The following is a 27,647-nucleotide window of genomic DNA, read 5'->3' on the forward strand; positions in this document are numbered from 1 at the left end:
TTCTTTTTAAGTTTTGTTTCCCAAATAGAGCCACAGAAACCAAGGTCCCTGTGGGAGAGGTGATCGGGGAGAAGGTGAGAAGGGTTGAGGATGGGAAAGGGTGCAGAATAACCCACCCCCACCCAGCCACTAATTGCAGAAATTCCATCAGTCGAGAGAAATTCCTTTGTGGTAAAGCCCCTTCCAACTGTTTTCAAAATAAGACTATCCTGACAGGGTCAACACCCTACATTATTGGTCTCTACCATGCTGTGAACACGTCTGTAACGCTGTCGGGGGCTCGCGGCTGGTGGGAACCTTGGCACGGAAGAAATGTTGATGAAGGAAGGAGTGGGGCATGTTTGAAACTTGAGGAGGGAGGTCAAGTTCAGGAAAGATAAATTTGAGTAAGAAGCTACAATGTGGGGTGTGGGGTCCGAGAGTCGGAACAGAGGGCAGCTGGGGGTATGGAGAAAGTTTCTGGGAAGACATTTCTTCGGGATGTTGTATGTATGGGCTCTAAGGACCTCTGTCTCTCTGCTCAGCCTCTCTTGATGAGCGAAGGGTCTGCATTAAACGTTTTCCAGGAGGCCCTGGGTGGGGTGGAATACACTGTAAACAGGCTTGGCTGCTAGCAGAAAGGTTAACGGTTCAAACCCACCCAGAAACACCTCAGAAGAAAGGTGCTAATTCTGAAAAATCCATATTCAACACGACAGAACATACAGGTGCACCCTGAGTTGCCCACATCTTGGTAGCAATTGGTTTGTTGGATAGCTGGAATAAATTACCCCAAATACGGGAGTTCAGTGTAGCAGTATGCCCTCTCCCACCCCCCAATACACACACACACACACACACACACACACACACACGCACACACAGTCCAGGAGGCCAGAAATCTGAAGTCAATGTGACTGCAGGGCTGGTTCCTTCTGGAGTTTCTGAGGGTGAATGTCCCCATGCCCACTCCTAGCTACCGGGAGCTGGCAGCAATTCTCAGCATCCCTTACCATGTCCACGCATCACTCCGTCTCTGCCTCTGCCTTCACATGCCTCCACTTCTGGGTTTTTCTGCGTGTCAGATCTTAACAGGCACCAATTTTAGGGCCTGCCTTAAATCCTAGATGATCACCTCTCACAACCCTTAACTGAATTACATCTGCAAAGACCCTGTTTTCTTTTTAGAAATCATTTTATTGGGGCTCGTACATCTCTTATCACAATCCATCCATCCATCTATTGTGTCAAGCACATTTGTACATATGTTGCCATCATCTTTTTCAAAACATGTTCTTTCTAATTGAGCCCTGACCCTACTTTCGAGTAAGGTCACACTAACAGGTGGCGAGGGAGAAGGGTTAGGACTTGGACACATTCTGGGCCCACAATTTAACCCACAAGCGGGGCCTCTACATGCCTGTTTGCTTTTTCTTCATGCTCTACTCACACGTTTAGGCTTTGGTTTCCCCAAATACGTAAACATTAAAAGACCCATTATTAAAGAATAATAGCAAATTCTCTGCAAATCTGAGCTATTTTACAGAGTTTTCCATAAGAAACCCTGCAGGATGTCCCAGTATCCCAGGAGAATGGGCAAGGAACAGTTAAAATGCCTCAGATCTCCTAGTAGGAATACTTCAATAAGAACCAAATCCCGGGCTTCAACAATTGTTGTATGTGAGAGCACAGGAGAGTGAATGATGAGAAGCCTGAGTCTGATGTGGGAAAGCTAATTTGAAAACTGCAACTCTAGGTCATTTCATTCCAGTCACTGTTAGAGCTACTAGAGTGTTTGCTTAAATATTTGATGTATTTGTTGAGAGACTTGGAAAAGCCTAGGACAATATTTGTAAAAAAAAACCTCAAATGACAATCCCATTCACGACCAAGGAAAACATAGCAGGTTATGGCATACTTATCTCACAGATGAACAAAACAGAAATTTTATGTGACTCCTTAATCATTAAAGAAAGGTCCACTTATACAAGAGATTTGACAGACTAAAGGTTTTTAAATAGGAAAATGGGTTTATTAAAAAAAAAAGTAACTGGTCATCCTGCCCCCCCCCCCAATTATCATCAATAATTTGGATCAATTCTATTTAAATGTCATTCTGGTATAAATCAAGTCTACAAAGCATTCTGTGGAATGGATATTGCAACCCATCATTTCTACACCCAGTATTCTCACCACGTATCTGTCATGTTGTCCTAATGGGGTGGCTGGCTTGTGTGTTGCTGGGCTGCTGGAAGCTCTGCCTCTGTCACTGGTATTTCAAAATACCAGTAATGTCACCCAAGCTGAACATATTTCAGCGAGACTTCTAGACTAAGCACGGACTGCAAAGCAGTAATAGGCTGTCCACTTTGGAGGGACTAGCCACTGAAAACCTTCTGAACAGTAGCAGACCACTGTTAGACATAGTGCCGAAAGGTGGAATAGGCGGTCCACTTCTGAGGGATCAGCCACTGAAATATTGATTAATTGCAGGGAGACATGGTCAGATCGAGCACCAGAAAAGAGCCCTGCAGGTGAGAAGGCCATCACAATAGACTGGAGACGAGTTGTCTCCTCAAAGCAGTCGACCACAGTGCTGTGGATCAAGTAATGCTTTTGAGACAATCATTTGCTGATGGGGACTGACTCAGAATGAGAAGAAACAGCTGTGATATACATTGCTAATTGGATTTGACGTGTAGGAAGCATGACTCTAGGAAAATTAGAAGTGATCAAAAATGAAACAGGACGCATAAGGATCAGTATGTTAGGCACTAGGCATTAGTAAGCTGAAACGGACTGATGTTGGCCAATTTATATCAGACAATAATTATATGGTTTACTATTCCAGGAATGACAAATTCAAGAGCAGTGGCATTGCATTTATCATCAAAAAGAATATTTCAAGATTTATCTTGAATTGCAATACTTCTGTGATCAGATAATATACATATGCCTACAAGAAAATCCAGAGAATACTTTCTTACTCAAATTCATGTGCAAGCCATGTGATGAAAAAAGCTAGTGATGAAAAAAGTCAAAGATTCTACTAACTTCTTTAGTCTGGAATTGATCAAATATACAATCAAGATGAACTGATCATTTTTGGCAATTGTAATGCAAAAGTTTGAAACAGAGTTGGGAAATGTGGCCTTCAAGATAAAAACGAAGAAGGAGATTGCATGCCAGAATTTTGCAAGACCAATGACTTCATTGTTGCAACTGTGTTTTGTCAAAAGAATAACCAACGACTATCCCCATGGACCTGGGCAGACAAAATTCACAAGAATTAAAGTGATTACATCTGTGGGAAGAGATGATGGTGCAGCTCTATGTGAGCAGCCAAAACTAGGCCAGGAGCTGACTGTATTGCTCATATATACGTTCAGGCTGGAGCTAAAGAAAATGAAAACAACTACACAAGAGCCCAAATATAACCATGGGTGTATCTTACCTGAGGTTCCAGAAAAGACTTCACACGCTGAACACCGATGATCTGACAAGCTGGGAGGTGACACCAAGGGCATCATACATAAAGCAAAAGGTTATTAAAAAGGCAAGAAAAGAAGGTCAAAGTGGATGTCAGAAGAGATGCTGAAACTTGCTCTTGAGCATAGAATAGCTCAATGATGAAGTAAAAGAGCTAAATGGGAATTTTCAAAGGCTAGTTTGAGAAAACAAAGTCAAGTGTCACAATGGTATGTGCAGACTTGGAGAAAGCGCGTTAGGCTGCGTTGACTACAGAAACAAACCCAGTGACACTCAAATGTGTGCAAGAAAAAGCTTTATATCAAGAAGCTTTATATATCAGGAAAACATTCCAGCCCTATCCAGATCAAGTCTAAAGGTCGGATACAAATCCATAAATCCCTCTTCAGATCCACACAGCCACATCCAATGATGCAGAATGCAGGAAGAACACAGGCTGGTGAGTGCAGGGTTGTATGGATCCAGCGGCAGTGACGGCATCACATAGCTCCTGCAGGTTTCATTGTGGCTTGTCAACAGGAGGATGAAGGCAGAGAAAGAGTGGTCCTCCCTTCAGAGAGTCATTTATCTCTGGGGCACTTCCAAATGAAGTCATCACGCTGCGACCGAATTGACAGGCTAATCTCTTCCTATGGGTACCGTGTTGATACTAAAATCTTAACTATCACAAAACCGAAGAGGAAGAATAGGCTCAACATATTGCATGGTGGAAGAACTGAAGGGAAAAACAAACCCCGAGTTTCAACAGTGGAGGATTCTATGGGCAAACTACAGAATGGTGATGGAAGGAATACAGAGTCACTGTACCAAGAACTGGCTTTTATTCTATGATTTCCAGAGGTAGCACATGATCAAGAACCAATGCTATTGAAGGAAGAAGTACAAGCTGCGCTGAAGACAGTAGTGAAGACCAGGCTCCAGGAACTTATTGAATACTAATTGATAAGTTTCAACAAGCCGATGAAGCACTTAAAGCACTCACTGTGTCAAGAAATTTGGAATTTGGCTGAAGATCATTCAAAAATATTTGCAGAGGTACACTGACAAGGAGCTTCCAGAAATTCCAACTGGCTTTAAAAGATTACATGACGTAAGGTATATATGTCATTGCTGGCATTAGGTGGATCTTGGTTAAAAGCAGAGAATTATTAGAAATATGTTTAGGTCTGTTTTATTGACTTTGCAAAGGCATGTTACTAGGTGGATCATAAGTGATGATTGATAGTATTGAGAAAAGTGGGAAATCCAGGACACTTTACTGTGCATTTGTGGAACCTGAACATGGGTCAAGAGTCCATTGTACCAACAGAAAAAGAGAATACTGCACAGCTTAAGTTCAGGAAAGGTGTACTTCTGGGTTGCATCCTCTCACCACACTTATTCAGTCTGTATCCCGAGCAGATCATAAGAGAAGCTAACAGAAGCTGGCTCATATGAAGAAGGATGTGCTATCAGGATTGGAGGAAGGCTTATTAACCACCTGAACTATGCAGATGACACAATCTAGATTTCTGAAAACGAGGAGAACGCGGGGCACTTGCTGGTGAAGATCAAGGGCTGCAGCCTTCAGTGTGGATTACAACTCTGTCAAGAAGATCCAAGTCCTCACAACTGGGCCAGCAGACAACATCGTGTCAAACAGAGAGACGGTTTGGGTTGTCAAGGATTTATCTTGCTTGGTTCCACAATCAATGCTCATGAACGCAGCAGTCAAAGGATGCATTTGCATTGGGCAAATCTGCTGCGGAAGCGCTGAAGAGCAAGGATGTCATGCTGAGAATCAGAGTGTGCCTGATCCAAGTCACGGTGTTTTCTATTGCAATCGCATACATGTGAAGTTTGAATAAGGAAGATGGAACAAGAATTGATGTATTTAAATCATAATATTGGTGAAGAATATTGAAAGTACCATGGACTGCCAGAAGAACAAGCAAAGCTGTCTTAGCAGAAGGACACCATATTTACTTGCGTGTAAACCGAGTTTTTCAGCACAGCCGTTTTTGTGGTAAAATTAAGTGTCTTGGCTGATATTTGGGTCAGCTTACACTCGAGTATATATGGTATGTTTAGAATGCTCCTTTGAAGCAAGGATGGTGAGACTTCGTCTAGGAAACAATAGAGAAGAAATCGAATCAGGGCTGTGCTGTCATGCGGATGTTTAATAATTTCCCATCAAAACCCTTGGTGGATGAGAGCAATGAGCAGGAACATTGTCATGGTAGAGACGGCCTCTCTGGTAAAGCTTTCCTAGATGTTCTCATGCTAAAACTTTTAATTTCTTAAAATATTCTCATAATAAACAGATGTTATCATTCTTTAGTCTACTAGAAAGTCAACAAGCAAAATGCCTTGAATATTCCCTCCCAAAATGTTGCCATCACCTTTGCTTTTGACTGGTCCACTTTTGTTTCATTGAAATATTTCTACTTTTTGGTAGCTCTGTTAGTCTGGCACATTCATATATGTGTAAGAGAGAGCCTTCTATTAGAGAGTAATTGTATATTAAGAAAACATCCCAGCGCAGTCCAGATCAAGTCCATAAATCTGATATTAGCCTATAAGTCCAATACTAGTTCATAAATTACTCTTCAGACTCATGCAGTTATGCAACGATTTTAAAATGCAGGAAGATCACAGGCCGGTGAGAACAAAGTCTTGTGGATCAAATGGCCGTGGAAGCATCTGAGCACTGGCATGAGTCTCCACGTGGCTCCTCCAGCTCTCCGAGTGTGGCTCTTCACCAGGAAGGTGAAGCAGAAAGAGCGAGGTTTGTTCAGGGCTCAGCAAGTCTCTGGGTGACTTGTCAACGGAAGACCAAGGCAGAGAGAGAAGAAATGCCCAGAATCCTCATGAGGAGGCCATGCCCACAAGGAGACGTCATCAGGCTGTGACCTGACTGATAGATTAGATTTCCACCCCTTCACTCTTGATACCTTCAGGTTGACACAGATTATGTAATTCCACAGTAGCCATGACTGTGATTATACTTTGTCTTCAGAATTGTACTGGTGATGTTTCCTCGCCTGTGACAGTCTTCAAAGAAATCATTCAGAATCTTGATCCCACTTGTTTAAGATTACCACGGAAAGTTGTGCTCATCTGCAGCTGATCTGGATGTAACAGTTTTGGCACCCAATGAGTGGGAATCTTGCTGAACTTTAATTTTTCAATCAGAATTGTGCAAGCTGAACCAATTGAAATGTCCAAAGTCTGTTTTTAGGATTCCTTGGGGACTTTATTGCTTTGCTCCCCTTGCTGCTCTGTTGCGCTCCCTTCGTTTTTCATTCTGGTGGGGGCTGGGGGTGGGAGGATCAGACCGGGCACAAGTCCCACACTGTGTCTCCAGTGCTGTTCCCCATCGTGCTGTGGGTCGTGAGGGGATGCCACGTCTCATGGTGAGGCCAGCCCTACGGTCCTTACTGTGCATTGGCTGCTCCACACAGGAATGTCATCCTTCAGGCTGGGTGGGCCAGGATGCAGTTCGTTCTCTCTCTCTCTCTCTCTCTCTCTCTCTCTCCCCCTCTTACTTTACTTCCGTGTGCTCTGGGCGGACCCACCACTTTCTCCAGACTGTATCTTCAGTGTGGTCCTCTTTAGTGCATTCTTCTGGGGAGAAAGTCAGCATAGCTAGGATTGGGCCCAGTCCTCTGTTAGTTTGCTGCTCCCTCTTGGTATGCTGCCCTCAAGGTTAGGCACACTGGGATGAGGGCAAGTCCAATTGTTGCAAAAGGTAGTTTCCATTATTATTATTATTATTATATCTGATTTGGACAAAATTGACAGAAGACATACTGATGTTTTCAGATGAAACAGTTATTTTGTTGATGATTGCTCTCTACAGCATTTTCAATGTAAAGGAATAAGTGACATCATCATAAGAAGATTCCCTTCATTGCCACCTGATTTAGTTCTGACATTTTTAAGAAAATAGAATAAAATTGATGTGGTAAATAATAGCCTATGAATAGCCAAATTTACTTACAAGCTTAAAAAAGCTTTATGCATCTCACAAAGAGATATATTTCTCTTAAGGTTTTACTTTAAAATTTTTTTACTTTATTGGGGGATCTTATAGCTCTTATCACAATCCATATATATATGCCATTTTGTCAAACACATCTTTACATGTTATCATCTTTTCAAAACATTTTCTTTCTACTCAAGCCCCTGGCATCAGCTCCTCATTTTCCCCCTCCCTCCCCCAACCCTCCCCCCCTTGTCCCCTTGATAATTTATAAATCATTCTCTTTTTCTCCATGTCTTACGCTAACTGCTGTCTCATTTCACCCACTTTTCTGTTGTCCATCTGCCTGGGATGGGGACCATACATCCATCTTTGTGAGCAGTTCCCTCTAACCCCCCGCCTCTTCCCTTTACCCTTCTAGCATCACTGCTCCCCTTATTGCTCCCGAGGGCTTATCTGTTCTGAATTCCCTGTGTTGTGTACCTATCTGTACCAGCATACATGTTCTGCTCCAGCCAGATTGGTGAAATAGAATTGGGGTCATGGTGGGTGGGGGGAGGGGAGGAAGCATCAAAAACTAGAGGAAGACTGTGTGTTTCACCAGTGCTATGCTGCACCCTGACTGGCTCTTCTCTTCCTCGTGGCCGTTCTGACAGGGGGTGTTCAGTTGACTACTGATGGACTTTGGGTCTCCACTCTGCTCTCCCCCTCATTCCTATTAATATGCTTTTCGTTTGTTTTGTTTTGGATCTTTGATCCCTTCAACACCTCATGATCACACAGGCTGGTACTTTTTAATGCTTCATGATCACAGTTGGCCAAAATAATTACGGTGCTAACTCCAGCTAAACCATTTTTTAATATTTAGGGTTTGATAGTCAAAGAAAATATTTTAAAAATCATTTTATTGGGGATTCATACAGCTCTTATCACAATCCATACATGCATCCATTGTGTCCAGCGCATTTGTACATTTGTTGCCATCATCATTCTCAAAACATTTGCTTTCTCCTTAAGCCCTTGGTATCAGCTCCTAAATTTTTCCTCTCCCTCCCCACACCCCCTCCCTCCTGAAGCCTTCATAATTTATAAGTTATTATTTGGTCATGTCTTACACTGTTCAACATCTCCCTTCACCCACTTTTCTGCTGTCCATTCTCCAGGAATGGAGTTATATATACAAAGAAAATATTTGAAATGTCAATCTTTATAAACAATTTTGTTGTATCTCTTACTATATATACACAATATATTGACATCTGTGTGTCAATACACAGAAAATACATAAAGAATTGTTGAAAGTAAATAGATGGCTAAAGAAATCCAATGTATATATGAATGAAAAGAAAGTTGGTATAGGTTGATGAATGTTAGATAAAGTAGCTCTTAAGGACTCTTAACAATAACATTATTAGGAAGAGATAACAATTCCAGATTTATATCCACCTAAACACGTAGTTTCAACATAATGTAAAGCAAAATTTTACCAAGAATGAGAAAAAAGACAAAAATGTGATTTTAGTGGACACTTGTACCATACTTTGTAACTGATAGGATAAGCAGACAAAAATCACAACAAGAATAAAACTTCTGCAACATGGGGAGAGAAAGAACCTTATATACAATATGAAGCATTTTACAATTATAAGGACTATATTCCTTTCCAGCATCTATTACAAAATTGATCATAGACTGTGCCAAAAAACAAGTCTCAACTAATACTCAGGGATTGAAGTCATAGCATTTTCTTTCTATTCTCATCGCAGTTTAGAAATCAGTAATAAAATATATACTCAGAAATCCATGTATATGAAAATTAAAATGTGTACTTCTAAATAATCCCTGAGTCAAAGAAGACACCGCAATGGAACTTAGGAAATATTTTGGACTGCATAATAAAGATATTAAATATTAGGATTTGAATTCTGGGAAGTACCTCCTTTATCTCTCTCATGGTTTTAGGTCTTGCAACCACAATGTGGAACTTTTACTTTTCTCTTACAATACAATCATTAAAACCACATAACTAGAAGTCTGTTCTTTCTGGACTCTTACACTCAACCCAAAAGGACAGCTATTCCCCGGGCACTTTGAGAGGACTTGCGTTTTGTTTTGTTTACTTCCTTTGTGCATTTCTTAGCTCTGCTCCTGCTATCTTGTAATATGCAGATTCATGTCTTTGCTCAGGGCGTGTTCCCCAGGCTACCAGAAAACTGTGCTCTGCGTGTAAGTAGGTGGAGCCCAGTCTGCTTTCTGTACCAAGGCCATGGTGTAGCGGAAAGGGGTGGGCCTGCTCTCACAACCCGAGAGGATGGTGAGGGGCAAAGCAACATCCTCATGAAGGTTCCTGAAGCAGGAAGAATGGTTTTGGCATGCTGAGAGCCCAGTTAGAAGTGCAATACGTTTTCCAAAAGAAGCAGAACGTCTATGTGTAGTTGTAAAGAACTAGCGTATATATAAAATATACCAGGGGTGCCCAAAAAAACCCTGGAATTTTTTTCTTTAAAAACTATGTATGTATGTATGTATTTATTTATTTATTTAGATTTTGCCTTATCCCTGAGCCCTTTGGCACCTCGTGATCGCACAGGCTGGTGTGCTTCTTCCATGTGGACTTTGTTGCTTCTGAGCAAGATGGCCGTTTGTTCACCTTCAAGCCTTTAAGACCTCAGACACTATCTCTTTTGATAGCTGGGCACCATCAGCTTTCTTCGCCACATTTGCTTATGCACCCGTTTGTCCTCGGTGATAATATCATGGAGGTGTACAGCCAATGATATGATTTTTTGTTTTTTGATCTTACCATAGTGAATGAAGGGGGAAGTGCAGAGTGGAGACCCAAAGCCCATTTGTCGGCCACTGGAGACCCCCCTCACAGAGGGGTCTAGGGGAGGAGATGAGTCAGTCAGGGTGCAATATAGCACCGAGGAAGAATATAGCTTTCCCCCAGATCCTGGATGCTTCCTTTCCCCCAACTACCATGATCTGATTTCTACCTTGCAAGGCTGGATAGAGCAGAGGTTGTACACTGGTGCATATAAGAGCTGGAGGCACAGGGAATCCAGGGTGGATGATACCTTCAGAACCAGGGGGTGAGGGGTGATACTGGGAGAGTAGAGGGTGAGTGGTTTGGAAAGGGGGAACTGATTACTAGGATCTACATGTGTCCTCCTCCCTGGGGGATGGACAACAGAGAAGGGGGTGAAGGGAGATGCCGGATAGGGCAAGATATGCCAAAATAATAATCTATAAATTATCAAGGGCTCATGAGGGAGGGGGAAAAAAGAGGACCTGATGCAAAGGGCTTAAGTGGAGAGCAAATGCTTTGAAAATGATTAGGGCAAAGAATGTACATATGTGCTTTATACAATTGATGTATGTATATGTATGGATTGTGATAAGAGTTGTATGAGCCCCTAATAAAATGTTTTAAAAAATAAACAAAACTATATATTTAAAATTTTTTTTACAAAACAACCTTATCACTTTCAAAGCACTTTCCCTTACACTTAATTCATTTGTCAAAATGAAATTCCATTCTTTAAAACATTTTTCAAACTCATCTGTTTGGAAGGCTGACAGCACCTCCCTTGTTTTTTTTTTTTCCTTCATCTCTTCTATGTTGTCAAGTCGCTGTCCTTTCATGTCCCTCTTCATTCACGGAAACAAAAAGAAGACACATGGAGTGAGGTCAGGTGAGTTAGGTGTGTGGGGCAAGAGAGGCATGCTATTTTTTTGCTAAAAAGTAATATCGCTAAAAGTTGGTTCTTTGAAAGGATAAATAGGATCGATAGACCATTGGCAAACCTAACCAAAGAAAGGAGGGGACAAATCTCAATAGCAAGAATAAGGGATGAAAGAGGGGTCATTACAACAGACCCTAATGAAATCAAAAGGATAGTTACATAGTACTATGAAGGATTGTACTCCAATGAACTCAACAATTTGGAAGACATGGACAAATTCCTGGAAAAACAATCCCTCCCTAGACTATCCTCGGTGAGCATCAAGAATCTCAACAGACCCATAGCAATAGAAGAAACAGAAAAGGTTATCAAGGGATTACCAATAAAAAAATCCCCTGGACCAGATGGCTACACTGGAGAATTCTACCAAGCATTCAGGGAAGAACTAATACCAATCCTACACAAACTTTTCCAGAACATAGAAAAAGATGGCAAACTCCTTCTATGAAGCTAGTATAACTCTGATACCCAAACCGGGCAATGATCCCACAAGAATCGAGAACTACAGACCAATATACCTAATGAACATTGATGCAAAAATCCTTAACAAAATACTAGCCAACAGAATACAAAAGTATATAAAATAAATAATTCAATATGACCAAGTGGGATTCATACTAGGGATGCAGGGATGGTTCAATACACGAAAGACCATTAGTATTATTCGTCACATTAACATGAAAAAGTGTAAGAATCACATGACAATATCAATAGACGCAGAAAAAGCATTCGACAACATCCAACACCAATTCCTGTTTAAGACACTAGCGAAGATAGGAATGGAAGGAAAGTTCCTCAAGACAATACAAGCTATATATGAAAAACCAACAGCCAAAGTGGTAGTCAATGGAGAAAAGACTAACACAATCCCACTGAAAAAGGGAACCAGACAAGGATGCCCCTTGTCTCCACTCCTATTTAATATCGTGCTGGAGGTTTTAGCTAACAGCATAAGGCAAAGAAGTGACATCAAAGGTATTCATCTGGGGAAGGAAGAGGTGAAATTATCGTTATTTGCAGATGATATGATTTTATATATGGAAAATCCCAAAAGTTCCACAAGGGGAGTACTGGAAGCAATAGAGGAGTTTGGCAGAGTGGCAGGATACAAGATCAACAAACAGAAGTCCATCAGACTGTTATACACATTTCAGATAAGACCACAGAAGAAGAGATCAAAAAGGTGGTACCCTTCACAATAACCAAACCACAAATTGAGATATCTAGGGATACACCTGACTGAAAAAACAAAAGATCTATACAGGGAAAACTATACAACACTATTACAAGAAACCAAGAGCGACCTCAACAAATGGAAGAATATCCCATGCTCTTGGATTGGAAGACTTAATATAGTTAAGATGTCAGTTCTGCCAAAAGTACTACATAAGTTTAATGCCATCCCAATACAATTACCATAATCTTTCTTCAAAGAAATGGAAAAACTGATTACCAACTTCATATGGAGAAGGAAGAAGCCCAGAATTAGCAGAGAACTCCTCAAGAAGGACACCGTGGGAGGGCTTGCTTTACCTGACTTTTGCACATACTATACAGCCACAGTTCTCAAACCTGCAGGGTATTGGTACAATGACAGATATTCAGACCAATGGAAGAGAACTGAAAACCCAGAAATAAAAGCATCAGCATACAGACAGCTGATCTTTGATAAGGGCCCCAAAAATATCAAATGGGAAGCAGATGCCCTCTTTAACAAGTGGTACTGGAAAAAATGGATATCAACATGCAGAAAAATGAAGTAAGACCCTTATCTCACTCCATGCACAAGAATAAACTCAAGGTGGATCACAGACCTTGAAGTTAAACCCCAAACTATTAGGGCCATCAATGAGGAAATTGGGACCAACTGGAGAACTTTGGCACAGGGAGTACACAGGCTATCAGAAATAGGGAAGGACACAAACACAGAGGAGGCACAAATTGACAAATGGGATATCCTGAAGATAAAACACTTGTGTACATCAAAGGAATTCACCAAGAGAGTAATAAGAAAGTCCACAGACCGGGAAAACATCTTTAGCAATGACACATCAGACAAAGGCCTTATCACTAAAATGTACAATACTCTGTTAGCTTCCAAAAAGAAAAAAAAACTAATAGCCCACTTGAAAGGTGGGCAAAGGACTTGAACAGAAGTTTCACAGGAGCAGAAATCCGAATGGCCAACAAACATATGAGAAAATGTTCCTGATCTTTAGCCATAAGAGAAATGCAAATTAAAACAACAAGGAGGTACCACCTGACACCCTCAAAGGTAGCCCAATTCAAAAAATCAGAAAGCAACAAGTGTTGAAGGGGCTGTGGGGAGACAGGAACTTTCATTCACTGCTGGTGGGCCTGTAAGTATGTACAGCCACTATGGAAATCAATCTGGCGATACCTAAAACAGATGGAAATAGAGTTACCATATGACCCAGCAATTCCCCTACTGGGCATATACCCAGAAGAGGCAAGGAACAAACCAAGACCAGACATCTGTGCTCCAATGTTCATTGTGACACAGTTCACAATTGCAAGGAGCTGGAAGCAACCCAAATTTCCATCAACTGACGATTGGATTAAAAAACTGTGGTATATACATACAATGGAGTACTACGCATCACTAAAGGGCAGTGATGAACGTATGAGGCACATAGCGGCATGGGAAGAATTGGAGGAAATCATGCTAAGCGAAGTAAGTCAGGCACAAAAGGACAAGAAGTACATGAGCCCGCTGAGGTAAGTATTAAAAGAATAAAATAAAATTTAAAAAAATGCAAAAGGGGCATAGGGGAAAAAGCTACTATATACAAACATTTTAGGGGTGAAGACTGTGTAGTATGGCAGAGACCAGATCCAAACCAGGGATGCACATGGTAGACAAGAGGTGGGGAAAGGAAAATAAAAGGATGAATATAAGGAAGAAAAGGGGAGTGGGGACATGGGGCACTAACCCACCCAAGGGGAGGGTATTGTTTATATCTCCACAGGGAAAGTGGGACCAGACTTCAACCCAGTGCCGCAAGGTGTGAATGCAACATCCTGGCATGGAGTAGGGAACCAGTGGAGAGGTCTGGGAGGCTGGCCCCAGCACCAAAAATTAAGTGGATTCCTGCCCCTCCCCCGAAAAGAATTTGTTTCAAAGGACGACATTGATTCTGCAGCTCCGGGAGATGGACATATCCGATCAGAGCACATGGGAGCAGAGGAAGGGGGCGGAGGAGAGAGTGGAGCACAGCCTGGCCCACCAGGCCGTGAGGATGATGTTCCTGACTAGAGCAACCAGTCCACAGAGAGAGCAACATGGCTGGCCCCACTATGAGAAATGATGCCAATCAGTGACTAAGGGCGATACAGGGGACTGCACCGGAGACACAGTGTGGGAACTGCACCTGACCTGATCCCACCACACTGAGGCAAAGCACTGGGGGAGTGCAGCGGAACAGCAAGGGAATGGAGTGGCAAGGTCCCCAGGGAATGCTGAAAGTGGACTTTGGGGCCAGGGCGTGGGGCCCCAACAGACTGGACTGGAAAACACTCCTAAGGGCCAGCAAACGATCCTTGAACTAACTACAAGCTCTTCTTTCTTGATGTGTTTTGTTTTGTTGTCAGTGGTTTGTTGTTGTTGTTTTGTTGTCTGGTTGTATACTGTAGCTTTGTTTTCCTCTGTCTTGTTTTCGTGCATGTTATTGTCTCCACAGGTCTGTCTAAATAAGACAGCCTGGATGAATCATCTGGAGGAAAAACAATGAGACCGACAGTTCCGGGTGGACTTGGGATAGGGGGAGGTGGGGGGTGGGGTAAGGAAGTGGTATTAACAAACATATGGACAAGGGAACAACATGGGACCCAAAATGGTAGTGAGTGGCAGGCCTGGGAGCAATGATCAAGGGTAAGGTTACGTAAAGAAGAGGTATAGCTGTAACCCCGGGAGGGTGGGGGGCAGAGCATGGTAGTGGGGCAGGCTGAAAGTCAAGGGAGATGGAGGAAAGAGGTAGGAGTCAAAGGGCATTTATAGAGGTCTAGACAAAGACATGTACATGAAAATATATATATGAGGATGGAGAAATAGATCTATGTGTCTATATTTATAAGTTTAGTTTTAAGGTGGCGGAAGGACCTTGGGCCTCTACTCAAGCACTCCCTCAATGCATGAATTCTTTCTTTTATTAAATTGGCACTCTACGATGCTCACCCTCCCGACACAAGTGCTGAAGCCAAAGTGGGTGAACAAGTAAATGTGGTGAAGAAAGCTGATGGTGCCTGGCTATCAAAAGAGATAGTGTCTGGGGTCTTAAAGTCTTGAAGATAAACAAGTGTCCATCTAGCTCAGAAGCAACAAAGCCCAAATGGAAGAACACATCAGCCTGTGTGATCACGAGGTCCCGAAGGGATCAGTTATCAGCATCAAAGAACAAAAAATCGTATCATTGGCTGCACACCTCCATGATATGATCGCTGAAGACAAATGGGTGCATAAGCAAATGTGGCGAAGAAAGCTGATGGTGCCCGGCTATCAAAAGAGATAGTGTCTGGGGTCTTAAAGGCTTGAAGGTGAACAAGCGGCCATCTAGCTCAGAAGCAACAAAGCCCACATGGAAGAAGCACACCAGCCTGTGCAATCACGAGGTGCTAAAGGGACCAGGTATAAGGCATCATGCAAAAAAATTTATATATATATATGTATATGTATATATATATGCCATAGTGAATGAAGAGAGAAGTGCAGAGTGGAGACCCGAGGCCCAAATGTTGACCACTGGAGATCCCCTCACAGAGGGGTTTAGGAGAGGAGATGTGTCAGTCAGGGTGCAATGTAGTACCGATGAAGAACACAGCTTTCCCCAGATCCTGGATGCTTCCTCCCCACAACTACCATGATCTGAATTCTACCTTGCAGGGCTGGATATGGCAGAGGTTGTATATTGGTGCATATGGGAGCTGGAGGCACAGGGAATCCAGGGTGGATGATACGTTCAGGACCAGGGGTGTGAGTGGCGATACTGGGAGAGTGGAGGGTGAGTGGGTTGTAAGGGGGGAACCAATTACAAGGATCCACATGTGGCCTCCTCCCTGGGAGACGGATGGCAGGGAAGGGGGGGAAAGGAGACTCTGGATAGGGAAAGATATGACAAAATAACAGTCTATAAATTATCGAGGGCTCATGGGGGAAGGAAGAGGGGGGAGGGAGGGGAAAAATAAAAGAGGACCTGATGCAAAGGGCTTAAGTGGAGACCGGATGCTTTGAAAATGATTAGGGCAAAAGAAAATGATTAGTGCAAAGAATGTACAGATGTGCTTTATACAATTGTTATATGTATATGCATGGATTGTGATAAGAGTTGTATGAGCCCCTAATAAAATTTAAAAAGAGGAAAAAAAGAAATTATATATGTATTAACTCCCTATTAATATTTTTATTTAAAATATCTATCAATGATCTCTAACAACCACCACCATCTCCATTTACACTGAAGATTTGTGTATTCCATTTCTTCCAAAACAGGGAGATGGAAGTCAATCATATTCATTGCTGCCAATGATCTTAAACCCTGTCTATGGCGTTGCTTTCCACGTGCCAGCGTGAAACGGGGCCCCATCCACTTGTGGGCTCTGCTCCACTCCTCTCGGCCCCTCTGCGCAGCTCAGTCTCAGTGTCTGGCTTAGGAATTCCTGGAGAGCTCATGGTGCTGAAGGCTGGGGACTATTTTTTAAAACTTGTGCAGAAAAACTGCACAAGGTAACTAGCCAAATGCAGCCTTTGATCAAATTTTAATGACCACTCCAATATAAACCACTTTCTGTTCCTGATGTTTCCCCAGAATCTCTCCAGCAATTAATCACCAGCTGAACGAAGTCTGCGGCTCCAGGCCAAAGTAGAAATGCTGAGAGGCTTCCAGGCTTCTCCACAGATTGTTCCGGGGCGTTCCGGAGCACTTTTTATGAGCCCAGCCTGACACTCTGCTGGCTTCACAGCCTGTAGTCGGGCTGCCCTCTATTTCTGCTTGCTCCAGTTTCCATGGAGACCACCTGGAGGCGCTTGGACAGCTTCTAATGACCTTTCCTCTCTCTTTTGGTACATTCCTTAGGAACTGGTGGTGGGCGTCATCTGGCATTCTCTTGACCACTTATCCCAGTGTGGCACGGATTCCCCTAGGAAGGACAACCTCAGGCAGCTCAAGCACATGGCGGCCTCTGGACGCCACAATTCTCAGCCCTGCCCTGGGGGTGTAGTGGCTATGTGTTGGGCTGCGATCTGCAGTCAGCAGTTCAAAACCACCAGCTGCTGTGAGAGAGAAAGATGAGATTTTCTACTTCCGTGTAGAGTCACGGTCTGTGCAGTTCTACCCTGTCCTATAGGGTCTCCAGGAGTTGCAATGAACAAGAGTGAGTGCATTTGGTTTGCTCTAGAGACAAGGTAGCTAAATTAGTTGCATTATCTGAAAGTTTACTGGACATATGAAAGAAGGCAGAAAAATGAGACCATTTTCCAGGACAGGCAAGCTAGAATAATAGAAATCCAGATCTCGCCATCAGAGAATTACAACCCCAATAACCAAGGCCATGGCCTGCACCTCACTCTATCGGTAGAGGCACAGCCTTAGGGAGAGCTCCCTCCTGCCCCGAACCAGGCATCTCCACTCTGCATGCACCTCACCAAGGCCAGCTACTAGGCAGCAGAAGTGCTTCTTGATTTTCCCACTGGCCTCAGTATTCTCTGTAAGGGAAGAATCACCTGTTTTTCTTTGCTAAGTGCACCTGTACTCAGTCACAGTTGGAAGCTGGACTAAGCAGGTTGGGAGATATCAAGCCCTACTCAGCTCTTAGAGCAGTGGTTCTCAACCTTCCTCATGCTGCGACCCTTTCATACAGTTCCTCAGGTTGTGGTGGCCCCAACCATTATTTTCCTTGCTACTTCATAACTGTAATTTTGCTACTGTGATGAATTGGCCAACCCCTGTGAAAGGGTTGAGAACCATTGGTTGAGACCCGCTGTCTTAGAAGAACTGGGAAATTAATTACTCATGGAGGTGCTTAAAAAATAATCTTGAAGGAGCCAGGTACGTTTGTGGAGGAGGGAGGAAAACAGTGTAGGTGTGCTGCCTGCAGCTGTGGTTCAGGTACTCATGTGTCTCTGGGCAGTGCAGAGGGCTGGGCAGCGTCAGAGAAAAGCTCAGTCGGTGGGGGTGGGGGCGGGGGGGTGTTGTTTCTTCGGCAGCTCTTCTGCTGAGGTTCTGAACAACCCCACTATCTCCGTTATCTAGTGTTGCCATAGCAGAAGTAGCGCAGACAGGAGGCTGGAACAAACGCATTTATTTTCTCACAGTTTCAGATGCTAAATGCCCATATTCAGGGTGCTGGTGCTCAGGGAAGGCCCTCTGGAGGTGCAGCCATTCCCCCTTGGTACGGTGAACCCCAAGTTCCTCTGAGGGAAGACAAGAACAATGCTCTTTACTTCCATAATGAATTATCATCCCAGAAACCCCAGGGACAGTTCTACCTTGTCCCAGGAGTCAACATGAGGGCCAGTTCTACATTGTCCTTTAGAGTCACTATGAATCAGCATCAGGGTCAGGTCTACACTTTCCTGTGGGGCGCTATGAGTCAGCATCAGGGCCAGGTCTACATTGTCCTATAGGGTCACTATGAGTCAGCATCAGGGCCAGTTCTACATTGTCTCATAGGGTCACTATGAGTCAGCATCAGGGCCAGGTCTACATTGTCCTATAAGGTCACTATGAGTCAATATCAGGGCCAGGTCTACATTGTCCTTTAGAGTCACTATGAATCAGCATCAGGGCCAGGTCTACACTTTCCTGTGGGGCGCTATGAGTCAGCATCAGGGCCAGGTCTACATTGTCCTATAGGGTCACTATGAGTCAGCATCAGGGACGGTTCTACACTTTCCTGTGGGGCACTATGAGTCAGCGTCAGGGCCAGGTCTACATTGTCCTATAGGGTCACTATGAGTCAACATCAGGGCCAGGTCTACATTGTCCTTTAGAGTCACTATGAATCAGCATCAGGGTCAGGTCTACACTTTCCTGTGGGGCGCTATGAGTCAGCATCAGGGCCAGGTCTACATTGTCCTATAGGGTCACTATGAGTCAGCATCAGGGCCAGTTCTACATTGTCTCATAGGGTCACTATGAGTCAGCATCAGGGCCAGGTCTACATTGTCCTATAAGGTCACTATGAGTCAGTATCAGGGCCAGGTCTACATTGTCCTTTAGAGTCACTATGAATCAGCATCAGGGCCAGGTCTACACTTTCCTGTGGGGCGCTATGAGTCAGCATCAGGGCCAGGTCTACATTGTCCTATAGGGTCACTATGAGTCAGCATCAGGGACGGTTCTACACTTTCCTGTGGGGCACTATGAGTCAGCGTCAGGGCCAGGTCTACATTGTCCTATAGGGTCACTATGAGTCAACATCAGGGACGGTTCTACACTTTCCTGTGGGGTGCTATGAGTCAGCGTAGATTAGCTGGCAGTAAGTTTGATTTGGGGTGATATTTGACGAAGGCTTTCTCTCTCAGGAAGGTTGTGTCTCTCTTCTGTTTGCCCCTGGGTGATCTTTACATGGCTTGGCATCCCTCTTGCTAGCTTGCACTTAATCTCTTTTATCTCTCAAAAGGGACTGGCTGAAACTACACCCATCACCATAACAAAAACGGCCCATTGCCCAATGGGCTTCTTACTGCCTTGAAGTTGGAATTCACAGCACTTCTTTTGGAAGGGGACATAATTCAATCCATAACACCCACACGTTGACCTCCTTGATCTTGGCCACATGGGTGGCCTCTCTCCTACACACACTTGCCAAGCAACACAGCCCACCCTGTGCTCATGTTGTCGGCCAAAGGGTATTTATTAGGAACCCTGCCTCCATAGGGAAAAGCTAGGAGTTGGTAATTGAAGACTTTATTAGTTTCCTTTTGGAAATTTCGGTGGTTATTAGGACTTCCAAATCTTCTGTCATCAAGTCAATTCTCACTCAGAGGACAAAGAGTGAGGCACAGGTTTTCGAGGCCATACGTCTGTAAGGAACCAGACTGCTGCGTCTTACTCTATGGACTGGTTGGTGAGTTTGAGTTGCCAGCCTTTTCATTACAGTCAAGCACTGATGATCGACTCTCCCATTGTGCCTTTAGTGGGCTTCCAAAACTCGACCAAACTCACTGCCATTGATTTGATTCTGACTCACAGCGACCCTTTAGGACAGACTCGAACTGCTCGTGTGGCTTTCTGAGACGATAACTCATCATGGGCCTGGAAAGTCTTGTCTTTCTCCCTTGCAGTGACTGGTGGTTTAGAACTGCTGAGTTTGCAGTTAGTAGCCCTTGTGTAAACCCTAAACTATCAAGCCAGCCTTAATGGGGTTCACTCACTGCCATCAAGTCATGCTGATTCATAGTGATCCTACAGAACAAAGTAGAACTGCTACCCTTCCCCAAGCCCCCCTCTCCCTAACCCTCTTTGAGCTTCTGGGACTGTAATTCTTTAAGGGATTACAGTAAAAACCCTATCTTTCTTCCAAGGAGCAGCTGGTGGTTTTGAACTACTGACCTTGCGGACCCCAGCCCATTACACTATCCGGCGTCCCTTCATAGGACTGAGGCCTACATTCTTTATAACACTGGGAGGCAATCCATCTCACTTATCCCTGTCTACCCAGATGCCCAATGCAGACCAGGCCAGAGTTAAAAGGAAAAAGATTCCCAGGTCTCCATCCCAGTCTGCATGAATCTGTAGTGGGGCCCAAACTGGGCTGGGCACTGTAGCACATCGAACACCCATGTGTTGTATGTTGTCTTCAATTCTTAGCTCATTCCATTAGTATTCAGGGTATTTCAGCAGCCGAAGCTGGACTCGCTCCATGGCTTATCAAGATGGTCACTCCTGGGAGTATTTCAGAAGCTTTCTTGGGCAACAGAGTACATGCCCGTGGAGACAGGGACAGAGAATTATGCTGGTCGCTGCCAAGAGAAGCTGGCAGTACGCAATTCTGAGATCAGTACATTTTTCCTAGAAAGACTCATTTTGTGGCTTGGTTTGAGGGAAAGCTTTCCCTCCTAATTCCTGTTGCATGAGAGAATTAGTAATAATAAAACAGCAAATATTTGAGTACTAATGTTTGTAAGGGAATAGTCAAGCACTTCATATGCGTGATCTCATTTACTCCGTGTGCAGTGGCTCTGGACCAAAATCTACTCTCCCTTTCTTTCCTAATGAGACCTGTAGTTGGAACATAGCTGTCCAGCCCAGAACTACATTTCCCAGGCTCCCCAGAACTCAGACAGGCTCACATGACTGGACCTTCATCAATGGGATGTGAACAAGAGTGTCATTCTCTAGGTTGGCACCCCAAACTCTTGTTGTTGACTGGAGTGGTAAAGAAAGGTGATCTTAGAATGCATACCTTGCTGTCAGACTGGGTTCCTAAGCCACTCCCCAACCCAGAGGATCTGTCCTGGCTGGTTTCATGGCTGAGAAAGACACTGCTCCCTATTGTTGTTAGGTGCCATTGAGTCAGTTCAGATTCGTGGGGACTCTATATGCAACAAATCACCTACTGTCCAGCCCTGCACCATCTTCCCAATGGTTATGTTTGAGCCCATTGCTGCAGCCACTGTGCCAATCCATCTGGTCGAGAGCCTTCCTCTCTCTTACCGACCTTGCACTCTGTCAAGAGTAATGTCCTTTTTCAGGATATGGGGGAAAAGGACACACAAAATCATGATGGGCAGGATGCCGGTCTGTCGCGGGCAGGACTACAGAAGCAGGGCAGAAAGAAAGCCTACAGATGGTTGGCTCAGGGCTCTCTGGGCTCTAGAATGCCAGATCCCACCAATGGCACAGTCAGGCAAGTCCACGGGGCTAGGCTGCCCCTCCTGGAATTGGCTGGGGAGGAGTAGCAATCCATTGTCACTCTGGCACTGAGCAAATCTTTGTACCTTGCTGGTCAATGGTCAGAAAGACTTGCAGAGACGCTGAATCTATATGGAGAATGAAAGGGACTAAGGCTCTCTCTGCAAACCCTATTCTTCCACAAACCTGGTGACCAGAATTTGAGCTCGAATCCTGTATGGTTTCCATGTCATTATCTCTTGGTCTCACGATAGGCATCTTGTCCTGTCCTAAAAATATACCCCATGATCTGCTTTTTCAATCAAAACCCTTTCTAGGACTCCTGGGGAACGCTCTCTTAACTCCGTCTCTCAGAAGCGCAGGCCTGTGTGCACACACAGCCTTGTCTCTGAGACCACAGTCTCTGGCTTAAAGACTGGAGGAGTGAAAAATGGGCCCAAATGTGTGGATGTCTGTGTGTGCTCTGCATGTGGGTGTGGGAGAAGGGTAAATACTTATATTTACCCTTAACTTTCTGCTTCCTCAGTTGGTCTCTTGTTGTCTTCTGAGGGTCACAATGCCTTGTTATGAGAAACCCTGAGGTGTGCAGAGCTTTGGGCCGTGTCCCCAGGCTGAGAAGTCAGTTCCCTGGCTTTCTCATGGGCCCAACTGCTGTGCTGTGGATCAGCCTCGCAATGCACTGGGCCAAGAAGGTAAGCAGGCAGAGCTGCCCACTCTCTCTGACCCTGAGCTCACTGTCTGGCATGTGAATTCTGTAGCAGCCTGTAACTTAACACTACGGTTAAGGGTATTTGTGATCCACGTGCTGCCTTATAACGAACAAAGCAAAACCCCATTGCGCCTCAGTGGAACGCCAACTCACGGTGACCCTGTAGAAGAGTCATGCTGTCCCACAGGGTTTCTGAGGCTGTCAATCATTACAAAAGCAGACTGCCCCACCTCTCTCTGGTAGAAGAGCTGGTGGGCGTGAACCACTGACCTTTGGTGCAGCAGTGAGAGTTTAATCACCGTCCCACCACAGCTCTCTTTGTCCCATTAAACAACACAAACCCCACTTCTAGTCAGTGTATTCTGCTCATCGTGACTTCTGCACAGCAGCTCAAAGCACCCCTGCACCCGCACCATCTTCACAATGGTGTGTGAGTCCACTGCTGCAGCCACTGTGTCAACCCCCTTGCTGTTGGTCTGACAGGTTTCCTGAGTGACTTTTCAACAAACAGAAAAACTCAGAGCAATGTGATAGTGACTTTGTACAGACAGACAAACCTCACTGCTCTAGAGTCGATCCAGACACATAGAGACCCTATACGACAGGGTAGAACTGCCCGTTTCGGCCATAACTCTTTATGGGAGTAGAAAGCCTCGTCTTTCTCCTGTGGAGCAGCTAGTGGTTTCAAACTGCTGACCCTGAAGTTTCCAGCCCAACATGTAACCCCTATACCACCAGGACTCTCCATACATACCAACCCAAACTCCCTGCCACCAGGTCAGTGCTGACTCATAGCTAACTCCCTGTGGATTTCGGAGACTGTAACTGTTTATGGGAGTAGAAAGCTCCCTCTGAGCTATTGGTGGTTTCAAACTGCTGACCATATGCTGACCAAACTGCAGTTCAAACCATAACTACTATATGACCGGGGCTCCTCACACACCTAATATGACCAAAAATACCTCTTGGGAAAAGCCCTATTTTTTAAGTCACTTTATTAGGGGCTCATACAACTCCTATCACAATCTATACATACATCAATTGTATAAAGCACATTTGTACATTCATTGCCCTCATCATTCTCAAAACACTTGCTCTCCACTTAAGCCCCTGGCATCAGGTCCTCATTTTTCCCCTCCCTCCCTGCTCCCCCCTCCCTCATGAACCCTTGATAATTTATAAATTATAATTTGGTCATATCTTGCCCTGTCTGATGTCTCCCTTCGCCCACTTTTCTGTTGTTCGTCACCCAGGGAGGAGGTCACATGTAGATCCTGGTAATCAGTTCCCTCTTTCCAACTCACCCTTCCTCTACCCTCCCAGTATCGCCACTCACACCACTGGTCCTGAAGGGATCAACTGCCCTGGATTCCCTGTGTTTCCAGTTCCTATCTGTACCAGTGTATACCCTCTGGTCTAGCCAGATTTGTAAGATAGAATTGGGATCATGATAGTGGGAGAGGAAGAAGCATTTAGGAACTAGAGAAAAGTTGTGTTTAATCATTGCTACATCACACCCTGACCGGCTTGTCTCCTCCCCAAGACCCTTCTGTAAGGAGATGTCCAGTAGCCTACCAATGGGTTTTGAGTCTCCACTCAGCACTCCCCTCTTCATTCACTATGATATGATTTTTTGTTCTTTGATGCCTGATACCTGATCCCTTCGACACCTCATGATCACACAGGCTGGTGTGCTTCTTCCATGTAGGTTTTGTTGCTTCTGAGCTAGATGGCCGCTTGTTACCTTCAAGCCTTTAAAATCCCAGATGCTATATTTTTTGATAGCTGGGCACCATCAGCTTTCTTCACCACATTTGCTTATGCACACATTTGTCTTCAGCAATCATATCAGGAAAACCCTACTATTTACCCTTTCCCTGCATGTTGCATAATGATATGTTCATTTATTCAACTCTAGTTCATTGAAAGTTTGTTGTGTGACAGGATGTGACCTACAGTTTGAAGAGAACACCCTCTGTCCTATGTCTCACCAGCCTAACCTGTGAGCACCTTCCACCAGGTGCTTCCAGGCCCTTTGTCTCAGACCCCAGCTGAGTAAATGGCAGAGAGGCCACATCTGACCTTCTCTGGATACACAATGGAGTAGGAGAATTCATCCCCACCTCTGTCCCAGACTGACTGCCACAAGCAGAGGGTGGACATGTTGCCACCTGTGTTGTGCCTTAATTAGTGTTCTCTACCTTTCTCTTCAGCTTGTAGTACCCATCTCAATGGCTATGCAGAAGTAATAGATTAAAGGGTTTATTAAGGAAGCTGACAGCAAGTGAGACAGTTGTTTATCAGAACAACATTACAAAGTTCTTTCAGGTCTGCTAATAAATGCCGAAAGGGGCATACCACTCCACTGGAAGCCTCAGCCGGAAGTCATTCAGCGCAAGCTCCGTGGGTCAGCAAAGCCAGTTCCCTGAATTATGTATCCAGAAGTATCCACTCCAGTAAACTTCGGCCTGGGGACACTTGGCTCCACTTCTGTGGGCCAGCAAACCCAGTTTCCCCAATTCAGTGCTCAGAAGCACCCCACTCCACAAGCCAGCCTTCTGATTCAAAGCACTTAGTTTTACTTGTTCCGTGGCCTGGGAAGTCCACCACTCTGTTCTCTGCCTGGTTTTGCTGCTAATCTTTGGCTCTGGCTGTCTTCTGGATCCAGGAGGTTCACTGCACAGGGATCTCGGGTCCAGAAGACATGCTCCTCTTTTGGCTCTTCCAGTCATGAGACCCCTTTTTCTGCTTCTCAAAGGGCTCACTTTACACACAGCAGAATGACACTACAGGAAATTCTCTCCAGTAACTCTAAAACACAGGTGAAAAATGTAGGGGACAATGAGCCTAAATCAATAGCAGTAAAACCACATGGCTAGAGATGGTGAGCATGGTTATACAATGTGAAGAATGTAACCAATGTTATTGAATTGTAAATGTAGAAATTGATGAATGGTATATGTCAAGCTATAGACAGCTTCACCAATTTTTTAAAGCAAACCCTTTTTCATTAGCCCTAACAGTTATTCAGTCTATGCTTGCCTCTAGCAACAGGAAGGCCACTACTTATAAAAGGGGCATGGGGTGGGGTGGCATCTGATCTCCTCTTACTTCACAGGGGAGGAGAATCACTGTCATCATCATCAACTGCCCAAGACTGATTCTCCTGTGAAGTGGAAATCAAACATGCATCCATCTTTCAACTCTCTTCAGCAATTCTGACACCAACCATCCCTTCCACAGCACCCTTTACTTCTCAGAGAGACTGGATACAATTCATTGCCTTGGTTACACAGTGCTCACCAATCATATTCATGATTGTGGGGTTTATTAGGGAAGCTAATAGGTTACGATTCAGGATTAGAAATAGTCAGGATACAATTCTTTGGTTAGGACAGCCTCTTCTCTGCTATATCCACAGGTAGGCCACTCTCTGGCTCTTGGCCTCTTGGCTTGGTTTCTGCCCTAGTCAGGTGATATTACAAAGCTTTTAGCATGCTGAAAAATGCTCAAATAGCACCCTACTCCACTATAATCCTCAGCCCACAAATACGCTGCTCTAGCTGTGAGTCAGCAAACCTAGCTCCCCAATTAAGTGCCTGGGGGCACTCCATTCCACAAGCAAGCCTCCTGCTCAAAGGTTCTCAGCTTTACTTGTTCAGTGGACTGGGAAGCCCATGGCTCTTTCTCAAGCTCATGTTCTGCTTTTCCTCTGCCACTTCTCTGGTATCACAGATTTTTGCCCTGGATCAAGGAAGTTCAATGCACAGGGGTCCTGAGTCCAAAGGATGCAACCACTCCTGGCTCTTCTTTCTTGATGATAGTGATGGATGAGATGGCTCATTTCATACTCAGCAGGATGGCTAAGTTGTCCAAGGCCCACGTTAGAGTTACAAGTTTTTGGAGTCACAATTAGGTCTGTTAAAAACCCTACTCAGACCCATCAGGAAAATGTGCTCTGGTGGGAGTTACAAAGACAGTGAAGTGGCCAGAAGACTCATACCAACTAGCTCATTGCACCACAATATCTCACTAGGTTCACTTTCCCAAATGAGAAGTGGTGTAATGTTGACCTGAAGTCTTTCTTCCTGTAATGTCTAAGTTCTCCCTTCTGGGCAGAGTCAATATCCCTTTAACCTGGAGTAGGCACACCTTCTCTTGTGTGTGCCATTTGTTTCCTCTGGATTGAATCTCTCCAGGTCCTTCCATCCGCCCTCACTAGGCACACATCAGATCCTGCCTGAAATTGTCCATTAGCATTACCCACACTTCCATGTGCTTCCTTCATGGAGATCCCTCAGGGCAAGGACCACGTCTGCAAGGCCCCTCAACGGACACTCAGTGACTGAATGCCTACTGATCTGGATGGAGAAAAATAAGGCTATTACATGTGGTGGATATAAATGTAATAAATCTTTGAGTCCAAGGAACCTACAAAGTATTTTAAGAAATCTACTGCAAAAGATCTCTTATAAAACAAACAAAAAAAAGAAGGCAAAGGATATCACTTTGATGACTTATATGCACCTGACCCAAGCCATGGTCTTTCCATCACCTCACATGCACATGAAAACATGTACACATGAAAATGAAGAGAAACTTGTGGATTATATGCTGGCACAAAACTTACACCAATTAGAGCAGGTTCAACAGAACAATTCTACTAAAAGCAAATGGAAGGAATAAAAATCAGAGCTGAGATACAGGAAAGGGAACACAAGAAAACTATGGAAAAATTTAGCGCAGCTAAAAGTTGGTTCTTTGAAAGAATTAACAGAATAGATAGACTGCTGGCAATCTAACCAAAGAAAGGAAGGAACAAATTTCAATAGCAAGGATAAGGGATGAAACAGGGGACATTACAAGGGACCCTAATGAAATCAACAGAT

Source organism: Tenrec ecaudatus, chromosome 2 (genome assembly GCF_050624435.1).
Source record: "Tenrec ecaudatus isolate mTenEca1 chromosome 2, mTenEca1.hap1, whole genome shotgun sequence".
Taxonomy (NCBI): domain Eukaryota; kingdom Metazoa; phylum Chordata; class Mammalia; order Afrosoricida; family Tenrecidae; genus Tenrec; species Tenrec ecaudatus.